At 40.7% G+C, this 18,089-nt stretch overlaps 1 protein-coding gene across 2 annotated transcripts in view; it reads right to left on the bottom strand.

The window, feature by feature from the left end:
• FHL5 (four and a half LIM domains 5) overlaps positions 1-18,089 on the bottom strand; it is a 33,759-nt gene extending 15,670 nt beyond the window's left edge. Inside the window, exons 1-2 of one of the 2 annotated variants that reach the window (XM_008151338.3) lie at positions 17,896-18,089; positions 17,326-17,363 (exon numbers count right to left, since the gene is read on the bottom strand). The gene's annotated coding sequence lies outside the window, so the exon portion shown is untranslated. The remainder of the gene's footprint in view (positions 1-17,325; positions 17,364-17,895) is intronic. The other variant, XM_028136335.2, reaches the window with a different exon arrangement.

The raw sequence follows: 18,089 nt of genomic DNA, 5'->3' as shown, positions 1-18,089 counted from the left end.
CAGAACATGCTTTATGAATGAGGAAACAAATGAATGTAATAACTAGTTAAGAAGTTCTACTTTTACTACACTTTTCTCTCATCTCTTTTCCTAATGAAAATACATGCAAAGAAGATTCAATCAACAGAATGAAGGATAAAGGCTCAAGTATAAGAGAGTTAAGAATGTGTATGCTATATGATTACTTGAGTTGTGAATTAATTTGTATCTATTGTATCTGTGGCAGATATGTTAAAGGACTGAGAATAAATATTAGAGAACAGAGGATAAGGCCCTAAGGTCTTGCCCATGGCAAGGAGAATCCTTTTACTTTCCTTGTGAGAACAGCAGTAGAAGACAGCTAGAATGCCTTTGAAAGCCAGCTGAGGAGGATATCAAAGAAACAGCAGAAGTAGATGCTTAATCTGTTGACATTATTAAAGGGTTTTACTTGAAACTAGTGGCACCAAAAAGCTTTCATTAACAGTTTTGCAACTGTTTGATCACATACTTCAGTTCTCTGCTGGAAGCTATACGAGCCCTTCTGGGTCTGTGTACATGACACTTTGAGACAAACCATTTCTTTACCAGGATTGCAAGGTCTTTGTCTGCTGAGATCTATGATCTTACCTGAAGGTTGTTTGACTGAAGTTTTGTTTGATTGACTGACTTTGACAAAATGTAGAGGAGTTAAGATATATGAAAAAAAAAGTTGCTCAAGTCTGTATAAACTAGACCAGACGGGATAAGTATATGTGCTATAGCAGAAACATTAAAAAATTCACATATTTTGAAAATATCAAGGAGTTAGAATAACTAGTAAAGAAGTTCTACTTTTATTACATTTTCTTTCATTTCTTTTCCTGGTTCTGAGGGTAGAGTTGAGCAGACCTCTGTGTACTTCCTTATCTGTTGTTTGCTTGTAACCCAAGACATAACAGATGAGAAGAGTGTTGGGTTAGAAATCAGAGCTGTAGATTGTTGCACTGGTCGCTTTAGCACCAGTTAGCATATAACTAAGCCACTATTATAGAACTTGTTTAACCTTTATGGCCCTTACTTTCCTTAACTGTGAAATGAGAACAATATCAGCTGCTTATGACCCTACTCTAGGGTCATAAGCAGCACGAATTGAGATGCACGAATGGAAAAGTTGGCTGTTGGTGTACTGGACTTGAAGAGGGCCATGTGCAATTAAAACTGTAGTTCCCATTTTAAAGAAGGAGGCTATTCTCTACCCCCATCTCCCCTCCCCCACCCCAAAAAAAAAAACACCCAACACCCGCAAACAAACCCACACATGATATTTTAAAAACTCAACAATGTTAAAAATAAGTAAAGCCATAACTTCAGGCCATCAATCAAAAATAACCTAAAACAAGCACTGTAGAATTGTGATGGAATGTTTGGTATTCATCTCTAGGGACACATTCATAAGCCCTGTTTGTTGGAAGCTGGATGTCTTGTGTGGAGAGGTCAAATATGAATCCTCCTGAGAGCTGATGAATTATTCTCCCATGAAACAGAAACAGCTGACTAGAGCTTTCCATGTGGTTAATTTGTTCTGAAGATGCTAAGCAAAGAAAAAAGTGCTTTGTATGATTTTCTTGGAAGGATTACATTCAGAACCATGTAATTTTGGCAGTTAATACTGAAATAGGTATGGTTCACGGTAATGTGTAAGTATTACCATATTTTATCAAACATGGTATACTTTATGACATTTTTTAAAAGCAGGACTCTTAAAATACATGTAGGTTTAATACCATCCTGGTGGTGTTTTTTTTCATCATTGGGATATATGAAAACGTACAAGATAAAAAGAGTATTGCCTTTTAAGATAAAATTTTTTAAAATCCATTTTTTTGGCTTGCCTCTACAACTTGATTCCAAAGGAACCACCCTCATTTCAGTAGGTATAAGTCGAATCTTCCCTTATATCCTTGAAAACTTCTTATATCTGTAAAAGGTATCCTGGAAGAGCAAATGTAGTTCCTATGTTGCCTCAGAGTCTCCTCAAGGTCTTGTTTGAGGCTCTGATTTAGTGCTAGGGTTTGGTACATATAAGGACTGAACTAAAAGATAAAAATTATCTAAAACTATTTAGCATAGATTCAGCTTATGGTAGGGGCAGGGTAAGTGTTTCTTGTATATGAATACCCCAAATCAACCCCATTTCCTAGAGATGGAGTCTATGAGGTCACTGGAGATCTAATATAAATATCAAAAATTATTTCCCCTGACTCTGGATTCTTGGAAAAGCCAACAAGTGCCCTATGGAATTGCTTAAGGGTAGTAATTGTGTAATTTGTTGCTTGTTTTCAGTTTTCCTTTGTATTTGAAGATCACCTTATTCATCATGCTCCTTAACTACTATCAGTATTGGAACCCTAGTAGTTTTCTTAACAGGGAGAGGGAGCTCCATGGATCCATCTGTGTAACACTGTTTCAACTTGCTTTCCCTCTGTCTAATAGCAAACTCAAGCTTATTTAGTCATTGTGAAAACTAAGTCTAGTGAGGAAGGACTAAATCTGCAACCTGGGCCACATCTATAACACATGCTAATCAGCTGAAAACCCCCAAGGGCCAGGTATCTGAGTGCACAAGATCACAAGAAAAATATGCTGTCTGGGAGAATATTCTAGGCAGATATACTTTATCAGAGAGGAAAGACAATATCTTTTGTAACTTTTTTTCCATTTTTGAGTTCAATATCCTGCAATATGAGATTATAACTTGATTACTGTAATCACCTTATTTTAATGTCCAATTTTCTTCCATAAGGAGTGAATAGAAAACTCAATCCTTAATTAATTTACTGAAAGAGGATGACAAACATTTTCAGTGGCTTGAGAGCATGTCAGGTTAAACATGGATCCGGGAATTTAGAGGTGCTGTGCTCCAACCATCATGGTACCGTTGATTTATCTTAACCCTACATAATCATGAAATACTAAAAGTACACGCTCTTCACAATGCAGGGGAATCAAGAAAAAAATATTTTCTATAATTTTCTCTTAAACAAGCACATTTTCAAATATAAGGAACAAATCAATTGCAATCTGAAAACACATAGATTGTATTAGAAACTGTCCAATAAAATGAAGCGTGTGCTTTATTTGGCAGGTAACCAATATAAACTGATAGATGTACTCTTTATCTAATGGAATCTATCCAGTAGTTTTTTAAATCCATGACTAGCCTAATGACAACTCCAGTTAAACAAATTCATTAGAAAGACCTTTCAAGCATTCAACGTAGAGCAATAAATAAGATTCCACAGTCAACCACATCCTCTTTTCCTGAGACGAAGCCAAGTCTAACCATGTAATATATTGCCTTTCTTGTGTTCTGACGTTAATGGGTATTATAGATTCTGTTGGTTTATAATCTTCAAAGTCATAAAACACAATAATGAAAGAAGAGCTCATTTCTAGGCTTTCTGAACTAAGGCGAGTCTGTCAACAAGTTCTATTTCACCTTTAAAAGTTTTTTTTTTTTAATTTTAAGGTTTCTGAGGGCATGTTTATAAGTTGTGTTATGATGTATTATAAATGTTTTGGGGATTTCTTGTATTCCTTATTATCATAATGTAAGCTCACTGAGAGCCACCTTTGTGTCTTACTTAACTTCTGTACTTCAATTGAAGCCTGAAAGTGCCCAACACTTACTGGGTGACCTTGAAAAATGGCTCAAATAAAACTGATGATAATTTTCAAAGGATTTATATTTCATTGAAAGTGATGATAGCTCAAGACCAGGAAAATAAGCGGAAGCACCTCCAATCTTGGGATTTCCTGTTGGGAGACATCATTATGATTCCCTACGTGACTGGAAGCCACTTAGCATGCTCCATGTGACCATTCTTTCCTTGATTTCTAGGGAGGATGCTCCAGATCCTCTTTCTTTTCCTCTGAACTAGAAGGCCAAGTCAAATGATAACAAGTATTCTTTCTCTTTGCAAGTTTACCAGCAGAGTGCATTTGGATGCAGGTGTGAAGTAGGTATTTGCTACCTATCTCTTTGGACCTTTCTATTTTAGTTTCAAAACTAGTTGTCATTGGCCCTGACCAGGTAGCTCAGTTGGTTAGATGTGGTCCCCATATACCAAGGTTGTGGGTTTGATCCCCGGTCAGGGCACATACAAGAATCAACCAATGAATGCATAAATAAGTGGAACAACAAATCAACTCCTCTCTCTCTCTCTCTGTTTCTCCCCCTCTCTAAAATCAATTAAAAAAAATAGTAGTGTTCACCTGCTGAGCCTGTAGAGGGCTAGAGAGGGAAGAGCTGGACTTTTAAATATATATATTTAAAGGCCCGGTGCACGAAATTCGTGCACGGGGGTGTGTGTCCTTTAGCCCAACCTGCACCCTCTCCAATCTGGGACCCCTCGAGGGATGTCTGACTGCCCTCTCACAATCCAGGACTGCTGGCTCCCAACTGCTTGCCTGCCTGCCTTCCTGATTGCCCCTAACTGCTTCTGCCTGCCAGCCTGATCACCCCCTAACCACTCCCCTGCCAGCCTGATTGATGCCTAACTGCTCCCCTGCCAGCCTGTTTGCCCCCAACTGCTCTCCCCTGCAGGCCTGGGTCCCCCCCAACTACCCTCCCCTGCTGGCCATCTTGTGGTGGCCATTTTGTGTCCACATGGGAGCAGCCATCTTGTGTGTTGGAGTGATAGTCAATTTGCATACTACTCTTTTATTAGATAGGATACACACACACACACACACACACACACATATATATATATATAATTGATTTCAGAGAGGAAGGGCGCGGGAGAGAGATAGAAACATAAATGATGTTGATCATTGATTAACCATCCCCCACACAATCCCCACTGGGGATCAAGCCTGCAACCCAGGCATGTACCTCGACCAGGAATCAAACTGAGACCTCTGGTTCACAGGCTGATGTTCAACCACTGAGCCACACTGGCTGAGTTGGACTTTTGATAGAAGGAGCATTCCCTGGCCCATCACAGACCTGGGGGTGGAGAGGGCAATCCCAGGAACTTCTGTGAGGTCCAGCAGCTTATCACTAATGGCTGGTCATAAGGCATATGTACCCCTGTCATACGCATCAATTTATAATCAGACTCCAAATTCTTATGTCTGTTGGTCATTTTCATGCTTTTTGGGGACAGGTCACAGTAACACTTTATAAAACCACTCCATTACCAGCATCCCATTAAGCATTTTGGCAGCATCTAAATATGTATATTGTAAAACAAGACAAAACAAAAAAACAAACAAAAAAACCCCATGACATTTATATTCTGCCTTGCAAGGTAGAATATTTTAAATTATCTCTATAGATGGTACTTTAGAGCAAATGAGATGATGCATATCGAAATACCTTAAAAACTATTATGAGTTACTTAAATATAAACATTGCTGAGAAGGAGAGTATACAGGAATTAAAGTAATGGTACAGGATAGTGATGAAAATTTTAAAAAATATATAATTTTTATCTTAACAGTGCTGTAATATTTGGTATTGATCAAAACTAAACTGGGCTTCTCATGAACTGACATTGAGCTTAAAACCTCCTGGTCCCTCTTGCAGAGCATGTGATGAAGGGACAGGGAAGGGAGTGGGACTATGTGTCCTTTTATAGCTTTTGAATTTTGCATGAAATGAATGTGTGGCCTATTTTTTAAGTTAAACAAAATCAACACAAATCAAAAGACTAAATTTATTTCTCCTGAATCTCTTGTTCTTGATCATAGCACATAAGAAGTAGAAGAGATGTATCAGTGTCAACTCTTCATTTTACACAGATTGAAACTAAATTCCCAAGAGGGTATGAATCAGCTAATATTCCTTGCCTAAAAAATTCAGAAAAGTGGAATCTATCTTCTAAATAAAATTTTGTAAATACTTAATAGAAAATATCCACATTGGTAATCAAAAGAAACTGTGACAAGCTCTTTATAAACTAGATTAATAGTTTGTAAATGGTGATCTATTTAGGACCAGAATATTAAATAAAAGTGATCTTTTCTTTAAGATTGGCCAAAGTGGATGACAGTTTGGTGAATCATTGAAAGAATCTTACATTTACCATAACTTTGAATAATTTGTTTCTCAGGTTTGCTCTGTGTGACCTCATTTTCTCAAGGAGAAAGAAGGAACTGACTTCTGCACTTCAATATATTGGTGGCACAGTCAGTCTTTTCTGTAATAGGTTACTAAAAAAATTAAATCTTAAGGAAGATGAGAGAAAGGAGGTAGAAGGGGAAGCACAGAAGAAACTTGTAGGGAAAATCAGAAAAAGGAATCTCCTATGAAGACAGGAAGCTATTTAGAAATAAAGCCTCCCGGTCCCACTGTCATTTTGATCATTTTTCTTTGCTATAAAAGGATGCTTCTGCCCGGCTGGGCTGGAATGGTTCAGTGGTTGAATGGCAACCTATGAACCAGGAGGTCATGGTTCAATTTCCAGTCAAGGCACATGCCCTGGCTGCAGGCTTGATCCCTAATATGGGGCGTGCAGGAGGCAGCGGATCAATGATTCTCTCTCATCATTGATGTTGCTACCTCTCTCTCTCTCTCCCTTTCTCTTTGAAATCAATAAAAACATATTTTAAAAAATAAAACATGCTTCTGATCTAGGTCCACTCTCACAGAATCACTAAATGTAGGAGCTGGGAGGGACTTTTGAAATTGTCTTGTTTCTCTCATCTAAGAAGTGAGAAAAACTGAAGGGCAAATTGAGTTGTTGCTTTTCTTTTAAGCTGATAAAGTGGTTAGTGAAAAAACTTCACCCCAAATTCATATTTCCAGGCTCCTAACAGGGGCCTTTTCTTGATGTTGTTTTCATATATATAAATGGGCAAAAAACTTGTATGGGATGACCGCTTAAGTTCCTGCTGTGATTTTTCAAAAAAAAAAAAAAATAAAAAAAAAAAGAAAAGAAAAGAAAAGAAAAGAAAAGAAAAGAAAAAGATAGAAACCCTCTCTTTATTGCTATCTGGCACTCCAGGTTTTAATTGCTGACCAGGTAACAGCCTCACATGCATGAACAGAGAGATTCCTTCCATGCCTGAAGCCGGGCTGCCACTAGCTGTAAAAATGAACCAAGTATCCTCAGAAGCAGGGGTCCTCAAACATTTTAAACAGGGGGCCAGTTCACTGTCCCTCAGACCATTGGAGGGCCGGACTATAGTTAAAAAAAACAAATTCCTATGCACACTGCTAAGTCGGTTGCTAAGCAGGACAGGCAGCGGCGGCAAAAACACCCGGCGGGCCAGATAAATGTCCTCGGCGGGCCGCATGTGGCCCGCGGGCCGTAGTTTGAGGACCCTTGCTCAAAAGCAAGAACATGGCCCCTGCGACATTCAAGGCTACTCAATTTCTATAGGGTTTTGTTGACTGTAGTTATTCTTGGTTTACCGTGGATTGGGGAAGAAAAGCCACATATGAAACACAATACTTTCACCTGTCAGAGCTTTAAAAACTCAGCCACACATTGCTATGGATATATTTAGATCACGTTTGTTGTGATGGAGAGTGACCATTTAAAGCGTCACATGGTGATATTTAAAAACAGCTTTAATTTAATTTTTATCAGTTCCCAGTCCCAGAGATTCAGACAAAGTTGGTCCTCAGCATCCGTCAAAGGAAAGTGATTGTAGTGAGTACTCACAGCTTTCACTCAGCAGTTGTGTTTTTATAGTTGTGTTTTATTGGGAATCACAATGTGTCGCTCTCGGGTTGTTTGTGCTGGCTTGGCGTGTCAAGGAAAGAGGGCAATCTGCTCTTCTCTTGGAAACCAAATGTTCACAGTGTGCGCTGACAAATACGTTTTAGTGTTTTTTAAGTGTTCACCCTAAGCATCACTCCGTGTGTGGATTTTTAAGGCATAGGAACATGTCACACACACGGGAGCAGAGACCTTTCCGGCCTTGTTCAGGGCTGTGTCCCTGGCACCTAAAACAGAGCCTGGCACAAGTGAATATTGAGTGAATGCAGGAAGAAGAAGGTCAGATGTCTGGTGATAGGATATTAAAGGTTTAGAGCCAAACAGTCGCTTCCTTTCCATTTTATACATAGAGGCCCACCCAGCCTTTGAATCATGCCACTTTCTGTGACGCACATGCTCCAAGCTCCTGAGCTTTCACAGGCTGTCATCGGGCTGGGCCTGGCTCCCTTTTACCTTTAATCTCAACAGCGTAAGCCGCTAGCGCTCTGAACACAGTGGACCGTGGTTCTGTGGGTTTCACAAAAGAGCTCTCAAATGCCAGCTTTGGGCCATCCACGGGGCTTGGCAGGTGAGACCAGTTATCTTCCCATGGGAAGTGCTCATGCCAGCATGGGAGAGACTCACAAGTAATTTCTTCACTCAGTCGCTCTTCCACCAGATTAGGACCCTGGCTGTAAACTCTCGTGGCCCTTGGTGCTTGAGCACACATACGGCCCATTAGCCCTAAATAATCATTCCCGCTCAACAATAAGCTTCCACAGGCACTCAGTAAATATTGTGGGTGGAAGGGGGTGAGGGAAGAAAGGGAGAGGACATACGGACATGTATGAACATATGCATAGGGTGCTCTGGAAATTTTAGAATATTTCTAGAAAACTTCAGGTAAAGCTTCCTCTGGAGCTATAACTTGAAAAAAAAGTCTCTAAGGAAGGAGGGGGGAGGTTCCTAAGCATTGGGGAGTCCACAGACCTGTGCAAGTGGTCAAACAGCATGACAAGGGGGGTGGGCCACAGCAGAGAGCACTGCTGGTGGGGTTGGAGGGGCCACGCCGGGAGGGCAGCGTTTCGTACATGGATAATGGGAAGGCCACATATGAAACACAATACTTTTACCTGTCAGAGCCTTAGAAACGCAGCTACACATTGCTATGGATATATTTAGTTCACTGTGTTTTCTTCTGGGCCAACTGAAGGGCACACTGTAAGAGTAGGTCTGAGATGTACGCTGTCAACTAAAATCTCTCCTACTTGGCATTTCAACAATTTATACTGATGATAAATTTATAAGAAACCAGGAATTTTTTAAATTAAAAACTATATGAAATAGCAGGGGAAACACTTTGTAAAGTATGTGATTGTCTAACCACTGTGCTGTACACTGAAACTAATACAAAATAATATTGAATATAAACTGTAATTGAAAAAAAATAATTAAAAAAATTTTAAAAGATGAATACTTAAAATAATTATATGAGAGAACCTCTCATTTCCCCCAGATTTCTATACTTGTCATTAAAAAAAATTCTCTCTCTTTTGAAAGTATTGGGGATACAATGTCCCTCCTTTGGGCTCACTGATTCTACTCCACTGAGGAGTGATAAGTAACTGGGCAAAGTGTTACTCCCCCTCACTTGAGTGGAAATGCTAGTGCAGGGGCCCAAAACTCTGCTCCCCTCCCTGGAGGGAGCCCCCTGCAGCTGCCCACCCCCACCAGGAGTGCTGCAGGGGTACAAGTTGTTCTAACTGCCCCCTCTCTACACACACACACACACACACACACACACACACACACACACACCCCTGGGAATAAGCTGCTGGGATCAGGCTGGGTGGTGCAGTCTTTAGAAAAGGCTTTGTTTTCCAATCCAGCTTTAACAATAATACAATTGATGACAAATTGATCCAGATATGACACCTGTGTCTATTTTGCAATTGTCTTAGAACTCTGAAAGGAGGGGCACATGATTTAATTGGAAATTTCAAAACCACACACCTGTTCCAATAAAGGTGGTTTTATTCTTTAATCTGTTGTACTGTATAAGTGGGGGGAAGGGAGAAGAAAGAGAAACTGGTATACGTATGTAGATAGATAAGCTTTTATTAACCATGATGTTAACTTATTCTCTGGTTGTGCTAGCTCTGTAGTTTAAAACTTAATAAAAATAAAATGAAGGAATGAACAGCATCATTCCTAAGCTCTCGGTTAATAAAACAAAACATAACAATAAATATTCTAATTATGTTTATCAGAATAACCATTAATTCTTGTTTTAAATGCTTTTGGGAATTTACCTTGTTATCTATTTTTTCTTTAGGTTATAGTTTATAAGATTTTCGGATTTCATGTATCAATTTCCCAGGTGGATTTTTGATAATGGCATGCATTTATTTCTATTAATTAGTAGACTGTGTGTGTGTGTGTGTGGCTTGGAGAAGGATGTAGAGGCTAAATTACTCAAGATCTTAACTAGTAAAAAGCAGTTTGGGAGAAAACAAGATGGTGGCATAGGTAAACACCTAAACTGCTGCCTCGCACAACAATTTCAAAACTACAACTAAAAGACAAAACGAACATCATCCAGAACCACAGGAAAGCTGGCTGAGTGGAAAGTCTACAACTAGAAGAAAAGAGAAAAGCACATTGAAACTCAGAGGAGCTGCAAAAGGCTGAGGTATGGAGATGCGCACGTGGAGAGGGCGGGCAATTGAGTGCATGGCTGCCTTTCTCAAGTGGAAGAGAGATGGAAGCTCCTGACTGCGCTGAACTCCAGTTCCAGGGGAGACTCTGGGAACCCAGACTCATTCGGGGAGAAACTGGACTGTCTGGTAGCGGGAAAAACTCAAGGGCGGCTTTCTCTCAGAGGTGCTTGCAGCGATTACCAAGAGACACTGAGACCCAGGGGCCTTATAGGGCAGGGCTGATGGGAAGTCAAGGCTGTCTGCTCTGCCCAGAGACTCCAGCCCATCAAAGCTGAGCACAGAGGCTTTTGCAATTTTGCAAGTCTTGTCTCATAAGGGTGTCTCCAGCATAGAAGTTCTCCCAACGTAGACACAGCTGATCCTCACAGCCAATTGGCCTGGAGGTCAATTCCTCCCAGTGATACCAACAACAATCAAGGCTTAACTACAACAAGGCTGTGCACACAGTCCACAAAGGGGTGCACCAAGAGTGTCCACCTCAGGTAACTGGGGAGGCTGAGCCAGCTTTCCTGTGGTTCTGGATGATGTTCGTTTTGTCTTTTAGTTGTCCTATAGGACACCTAGCACACAAAGCCACTCTATCAACTCAGGGAAGCAGCGAAAATGCGGAGGCAAAGAAACATCACAAATGAAAGAAATGGAGGCAAGCAAATGACTGGATATAGAGTTCAAAATCACGGTTATAAGGTTTTTCAAGAATTTCCTAGAAAAGGCTGATAAATTTAGTGAGACCCTCGAGGATATGAAAAAGGACCAAACAGAAATTAAACATACACTGACTAAAATAAAAAATATTATACAGAGACCTAACAGCCAACTAGAGGCCCGCAAGAACCAAGTCAAAGATTTGAAATACAAAGAAGCAAAAAACACTCAACTGGAAAAGCAAAAAGAAAAAAGAATAAAAAAATTTGAAGATAGTGTAAGGAGCCTCTGGGACAACTTTAAGCGTACCAGCATCTGAATTATGGGGGTGCCAGAAGAGAGAGAGCAAGATACTAAAAACCTATTTGAAGAAATAATGACCGAAAACTTCCCCTACCTGGTGAAAGAAATAGACTTACAAGTCCAGGAAGCGCACAGAACCCCAAACAAAAGGAATCCAAAGAGGACCACACCAAGACACATCATAATTAAAATGCCAAGGGCAAAAGACAAAGAGAGAATATTAAAAGCAGCAAGAGAAAAGCATTAATTACCTACAAGGGAGCACCCATACGATTGTCAGCTGATTTCTCAACAGAAACTATGCAGGCCAGATGGGAGTGGCAAGAAATATTCAAAGTGATGAATAGCAAGAACCTACAACCAAGACTACTCTACCCAGCAAAGTTATCATTCAGAATTGAAGGGCAGATAAAGAGCTTCACAGATAAGAAAAAGCTAAAGGAGTTCATCAACACCAAACCAGTATTATATGAAATGCTGAAAGGTATTCTTTAAGAAGAGGAAGAAGAAAAAGGTAAAGATAAAAATTATGAACAACAAATACATATCTCTCAACAAGTGAACCTAAAAATCAAGTGAATAAAAAATCTGAGGAACAGAATAAACTGGTGAATATAGTAGAATCATGGGCATAGAAAGGGAGTGGACTGACAATTCTTGGGGGGAAAGGGGTGTGGGGGTGCAGGAAAAGACTGGGCAAAAATCGTACAACTATGGATGAGGACAGTGGGGGGGAGGTGAGGGCAGAGGGTTGGGTGGGAACCGGGTGGAGGGGAGCTATGGGGGGAAAAAGAGGAACAATTGTAATAATCTGAACAATAAAGATTTATTAAATAAAAAAAATAAAATAAAGTAAAGCAGTTTGTGCTTAAAAATATCTTAACTAGTAATAATAACTAGTACTTAACACTTATTCTGTTGCAAGTAATTTTAATATAACATGTTTATTTTCCAAAACAAACCTAAGAAGAAGGTACACCATTATGATCACTTTATATACAAGGAAAACTAGACACAGAGGCTAGTGACCTTTCTAAGTTCCCAGACCTAGTGAGTGACACAATTGAGATCTGAGCTTCAACCAATTTGGCATAAAAAGTATGGTCCAGCCCTAACAGATTTGGCTCAGTGGATAGAGCATTGGCCTGCAGACTGAATGGTCCCAGGTTCGATTCCAGTCAAGGGTATGTGCCTTGGTTGCGGGCACATTCCCAATAAGGGGCGTGTGGGAGGCAGCTGATCGATGTTTCTCTCTCATTGATGTTTCTAACTATCCTTCTCCCTCTCTGTAAAAAAATCAATAAAATATATTTTTTAAAAAAGTATGGCCCATTATCAGCATCATTTGGGAGCTTATTACAAATGTAAAAACATCGGTGCCAGCCCAACCCAGATCTACAGAACCAGAATCTGCATTTTTACAAAGACCCTGAGCTGGTTCCTGAGCACCTTCAAAGTAGAAGAGGTCGGCTATAACCCACTGTGCTACTTCTCCTTAACCTGGAGAAGGAATCTGGTTATTATCAGAAGGCCTGTGGAGAGTCAGGGAAAGATTTGAAGTAAGAGGTTGGCAAAATCAAGTGGTTTTAGACCAGTTGTTTTAGGTCAGTCACTCTGGCTTCGATACTTGGAATGCAGAAGAGGGCAATTCTGGATGCAGGGAGGCCAGTGAAAAGCTACTCCTAGACAAGTAAAGGGAAATAGCAGCCCGAAATTGGGCGGTGGCAGTGACAAAGGAGAGAAGTAGGTGAATGCACAAGGGTGCCCACAGAACTCAGAGATTCTTTGGATGTATGATTGAAGGAGAAGAGTTATTCACCCTAAGTTTCTGGTTGCATCGTGGTGTCATTTACTATCCAAGAATATACCTGAAAGAAGTAGAGTGGGATTAGGAGAGGGAAATAATAAAATTACTTTTAGATTTAAAAAAGGATAACATTTGAGAGGACTGAGGGACAGCCAAGCAGAGCTGATCAGCTGGGAGTTAAAGAGATGGGGCAGAGAAACCATGTAAGTTACTTGGGCATTTTGGAAGTGGCCCTATGGCAAATCCCATGTCAAAAATGTTCCCTGGCCCGTCCAGGGTAGCTCAGTGCTTGAGTGTTGACCTATAAACCAGAAGGTCACGGTTCGATTCCCAGTCAGGGCATATGCCTGGGTTGTGGGCTCGATCCCCAGTGTGGGGTCAATACCCAGTGTAGGACATGCAGGAGGCAGCTGATCGATGATTCTCTCTCATCATTGATGTTTCTGTCTCTCTCTCTCCTTCTCTCTTCCTCTCTGAAATCAATAAAAACATTTTCCTGCCTTGTCTCTGATGTCCCCGACCCCCCTTCCTCATTGTATTCACTGGGGTCCAAGCCTGCTCTGGGCAGTCCTGTACTCAGCAGAATTAGATCTGTAGCTCAGAAAAGATAGACATAAAAATTTTGGATTCATAAGCATATGGAATGGATGATAAGTGAAGCAATGCAATTGCCAAGAAAGAGAAAGGGAGTCTAGAAAGTAGGGGAGAAGGGGACTCTGCAAAACAGACTGAGAATAGTGGTCCAAGAGGTGGAGGAAACCTGGGAGTTTGTTATCATGGATATCCTGGGTAAAGGGTGTTTCAAGATGGGGAAAGTAGAGAATAGGGTAAAATGCTTTTGAGACACCAAATAGATAGAGAATGAGAAATGGCTGCTGGACTTAGCAATGCACTAGTAATTGATGACCTCAATGAGCACCGAGGGAAACTGATGAGCACTAAAGCCAGAGTGCAGTAGATTGAGAAGTGCCGGCTGAGGAAGTGGAGGTTCTTTAAGAGATTCATCTGTGAGGCTGAGGAATGAGGGTCACTGGAGAAGCTCAATAATGAAGACGCTTTTCAAGATAGGAAATTTTGAACATGGTTAAATGCTGATGATGGAAGGAGACAATACAGAAGGAAAAATGAGAGATTGCGATCCCTGAAGTGGAGGGTATAAGATAATGGGCATTAGTGTAGATCTTCCCTTTTGTCTTCCAAACCACTATTCGGTGGGCACAGGGATTCAGGAGGATGGCCAGAGAAACAGGGAGGTCCGCTACAGCCATCCTTTTCACTTTCTGAGGCCTTTAGAGGCACAACACTCTCACCTTCCATTCTAAGCCTTGTTTCCACAAAATCTTCCGCTGTTCTTTCCATGACATGCCCAGAACAAGGGTGACCATGAATTAAATAAGAACCTGCTTTGAAGTTGTTAACCTTTGAACTTCATCTTTAGCTATAATTCTGGCCTAAACCTTACCTGTCCTCAGGTGAGGGAAGTGTAGAGAAACAGTTTAGGCATACTTCATCCCCAAGCCTTTTGGCAAGTTGGTGAACCCACTGCCCCAGGATGTGTTTGAAGCTGAGTTGTATGGCTTCATGGAGAATAGTGGTTCATGATAAGGACTACAGAGAATACTCAAGGACAGATTTCAGGAGTCTCTCAATCCCAGAAATGTCAATGAAATATCTATTTGCAATGGGCTTTTCTGAGAAGAGGGTCCATTGATCCTACCTAATAAAAGAGTAATATGCAAATTGACCCTAACTCTGCTACACCACAAGCCATGCCCACCAGCCAATCAGAGTGAGTATGCAAATTAACCCAACCAAGATGGCTACAGCCACGGAGAAAGTAGGAGGAAGGTTTGGGTTTCCAATAGAAGAAGCCAAGCTTTCCCCTGCCCTGGCCGGCCTAAGCCTCCACTCAAGGCTACAAAGTTTCAATTATAGAAGGTAAACAAATCCAAACAGAAATGGCTGCTGGCCATGGAGCAAGCAGGAGGCTTGGCTATGCTCCAGGATACAAAGTTTCAATTGTAGAAGGCAAATAAATTCCAGATACCAGGGCCTCCGCTTGGGTCGCCAGGGGGCATGGCTGGCCTGCAAACCACCACAGGCCCTTCGCTCAGGCTGCCCCAAGCCCCAAGAGAACCCACACCCTGATCCGGGACACCAGGGCAAACAAGCTGGCCCCCACCCGTGCACCAGGCTAATAAAAGAGTAATATGCAGGTTGACCATCACTTCAACACACAATATAGCTGCCCCCATGTGGTCAAAGATCCTGCCCCAATGTGGACACAAGATGGCCACCACAAGATGGCCAGCAGGGGAGGGCAGTTGGGAGGCACCAGGCCTGCAATGGAGGGCAGTTAGAGGCAATCAACCCTGCAGGGGAGGGCAGTTAGGGGTGACCAGGCCGGCAGAGGAGGGAAGTTAGGGGCAAACAGGCTGGCATGGGAGTGGTTAGGGGGTGATCACGCTGGCAGGCAGGTGAGCAGTTGGGAGCCAGCAGTCCTTGATTGTGAGAGGGATGCCAGATTGGAGAGGGTGCAGGCTGGGCTGAGGGTCACCCCGTGGACAAATTTCGTGCACCAGGCCTCTAGTCCTATTATATTAAGAAGATCTATAATCCCAAAGATGTAGGATAGATAAAATGCTCAAGATGATCATTTTGGAGGAATTCAAGGTATTATGGCAGGAAGAGGTTTCCCCCCTCTTTCCTCTTCCCCTCCCTCCAGCCCTCTGAGGGTACCAAAAGGTAAAGAAAAATGATGACAATAGGACAGGAAAAAGACAATTTACAAGAACATGGAAATGCAAGATTGTTTAACTGACATCTGACTCAGAGCTTCCCATGTGAACCCAAGTATCTGGTTTTCAATTCTAAAGAGATCACATTTCCTAGATTGAAAACAAAAAAACAAATCAAGGTTTCTCTAACATATTCTAGAAAACCATTTATTTTCAATATTATATAGTAGAAAGTTATTAGGCTTGTCTAAGGAACCCAAATTAATCCAGCTTTACTCAAAATGTTGTTGGCAAGTATAATAAAAATAAGAGGTAAACTTGTCAGTGAGGTGATGTTACATTAAAACACAAGCCTGCTGCTCTTGTTTAGGTAGAACGGCCCCAGAATTGGCAACTAATGATAACATGTGGGAATAAATAGAACAAGCGTAGAAAACAGACATCAGAGTTTACCTTCCCCATCAAGCAATTTGGATTATGGATTTAGGCATAAATCACAATAAATATGTTAAGAATTCTCTTGTATGACATATGTTTGCAATATTTGTGTTGTATTTTAATCCATATACTTTGCTAATAAAAATGCTAGAATGCCATATTATGGATGTGAAATGAAGGCTAAATGACTTGAGGGTTTTCTTACACATTTTACTTATAAAAATTATGCATTTTATTAATGACTTTTTTTATAGTTTCCACAATCCTGAAACCCAAATTGATAACCGAGACGTTGCATTTGGTTTTCAAATGGGTGATAGACACAAAAGAGGGTGTAAAATAGTGAAGGAGGAAGCATAAACATGGGATACATGCTTTTGCTTAAGTAACACTACCTCAGTTTCAGGAAGCAATGCTTTAGATACATGAAGCATATTATATATGTGTGGGCTAGACAAAAAGACATTTTAATTTAATCTTAGAACACCTAAAATTAGGAATTGTCTCTATGCCTGCTACTGGAAAGTAGGCAGATTTTTCTTGAAAATAGGAATCACACTTAAAATATGTAAAAGACTTCTAAGTGTGCTCTGGATACATAAATCCACCATAATCCTCAGTGATAAAATTAGTCATTCAAGTAAATTAAGTCAAACGAAACCCGCCACCCCTTTATGACAATGAAACTATGCCTCGTGAATAAAGACTATTTTCAGAATTCAGGAGGCAGCTCCAGAGTTAGCTGGACACTATATTGCTTCCACATGCATATCATCAAAATGAGAAATCTGAACAGCTCAGCATATAAAGTTTGATAACTGTTGGCTCAAATGGCTTTTAAAAAGTTTCTAAGAAACTTCAAGATCTATACTTATCTGCCAAGTATAAGTTTCCTCATATGCAGTCACTAGAAAGTTTACAGGAATTTCTTGTACTCAAGAAGCCAAAACATCACATAAAAAACATGTAGGAAACATTAAGGGAAAGAAAACAAAACTTACTTTCTCTTAAAGCTGCTTCTTCCTGTAATTTAAACAGTCTGAAAGGAGACAATATGATGATTTTATTTTTTCTTCCAACACATGCATAGGTCAACTCCAAAAGGAACAGAACGAGCCACCAGAGCTATCTGAAGGGTCCCTCCCAACTGCAGCTTTTTCAACTTTGCAGAAGAAAATAGGAGGGTTAAATGGGTTTCCTCCAAGTCTGGTGACGTGCACATAGCTGACTCCTACTGGGCTGGAAAAGCATTCCTTGTCAATTTTTACTTAAAATTACGAGTAGTAAGTTCTGTGCAGGACATCCTTAAAGGGCAATCCTGGATTTGTATGTGAAGTAGGATCTGGATAAGCTCCAAAAAGTTTAAAATGCAAACCACACATACACACTCAAGAAATTCTCACTGCCTAGGCTAAATTAAGGGCACATTCAAATTTTAAGAATTTCTAAAAGGAATAATGTATTTTCTGTTTCTTTGATTAATCTGTTTTGTTGGTTCTGTTTCCTGGTGACTAACAGAACCCTTGTTTTACATTAGAAATGGCTGAACCACAGAGCTTTCCTGTTCTCACCTGCAGAGTTGGTAACTTGAGATGAGCCTTTGGTTGTGGCCTCTATCACTGTCTTCTTGGGAAATCTGGGAACTCCAAGCCTTGAAATTTGATAGAGTAACTCAAGGTTGTTACCTGCTTCCTGCACCTGCAGCGTGGACTGAGCTTTCCCTGTTTCTGCCTCTGTCCCTGTGAGCTGGCAGCGATTGTTATGT

The sequence above is a fragment of the Eptesicus fuscus genome, chromosome 10 (assembly GCF_027574615.1).
Source record: "Eptesicus fuscus isolate TK198812 chromosome 10, DD_ASM_mEF_20220401, whole genome shotgun sequence".
NCBI classification, from domain to species: domain Eukaryota; kingdom Metazoa; phylum Chordata; class Mammalia; order Chiroptera; family Vespertilionidae; genus Eptesicus; species Eptesicus fuscus.
This window is presented reverse-complemented; position numbering and strand designations above follow the sequence as displayed.